The 769-nt window shown below is 38.5% G+C and overlaps 1 long non-coding RNA gene across 1 annotated transcript in view; it reads right to left on the bottom strand.

Moving 5' to 3' along the window:
• The window catches only part of LOC117108198, a 16,216-nt gene extending 15,733 nt beyond the window's left edge, over positions 1-483 (bottom strand). The window contains exon 1 of the long non-coding RNA XR_004445341.1: positions 355-483. This is a non-coding gene — a long non-coding RNA (uncharacterized LOC117108198). The remainder of the gene's footprint in view (positions 1-354) is intronic.
• Positions 484-769: the final 286 nt, after the last annotated feature.

The raw sequence follows: 769 nt of genomic DNA, 5'->3' as shown, positions 1-769 counted from the left end.
GTGAAGGTGAAGTGCTCGATCATTAAGTGAGGAGGTGCTAGCTCACAATAATTAGGAGACATGAGGTGATCTTTATATACCTTGAGCTTGACTTTTTTTGCTTCAAACATTTTTAATAGGGTGACACCCTTCTCCGCACACCCCTAGATACATAAGCCTCTGCCTGTGATTAAAATCAAAAGGTTTTTCATCTACAGCAGGTGGCTGTGTGTGAAACCTCCTTAAAACACTTCTTAGCTATTAGTGCTGCTGGGAGTACTATTAAGTGAAGCAAGTCAGTGGTAGTGTGAACGCCACATTGCAACCACAGTGGGCTGTGCAAGTAGTGCAATTTGTGGATTACTATCAACTTACCGGGTGTGTTTGTGGCTCTACTGCTAAGCCTGTGTCTGACCCCCCTGGGGCTTCTGCTTAGCTGAGGGCTATGAGGAGGATTTTGGTGGCATAAAATCTGTCTCAACTGTCTTCTTCATAGTAATTCTTAGAAGAAAAATATACAGGTACAAGAATGAACGACCTCCTTACTTATGGTGAACCGACATGTAAATAACAATCAACCTTTCTATTTTTGACAATTTTTCAGTGAATCTCAGCTATGTTTTAAGGATTTCACATAACAACAACACAGGTAGACACATAGTGGAAAATAAGTCTATGCCTTTCCATTAAAGATAAAGAAAACCTAAATTAGGTGGATTACATATTATTTGTTAAACAAATTATATGTAACTTAACATAATTTATCATCACTGTTAAAAAATCCCAAGAC

The sequence above is a fragment of the Anneissia japonica genome, unplaced genomic scaffold, assembly GCF_011630105.1.
Source record: "Anneissia japonica isolate Jap-2015-1 unplaced genomic scaffold, ASM1163010v1 scaffold287703_len21517_cov120, whole genome shotgun sequence".
Classification (NCBI taxonomy): domain Eukaryota; kingdom Metazoa; phylum Echinodermata; class Crinoidea; order Comatulida; family Comatulidae; genus Anneissia; species Anneissia japonica.
Note: the sequence above shows the minus strand (reverse complement) of the source record. Positions and strands in the feature narration are given on the sequence as shown.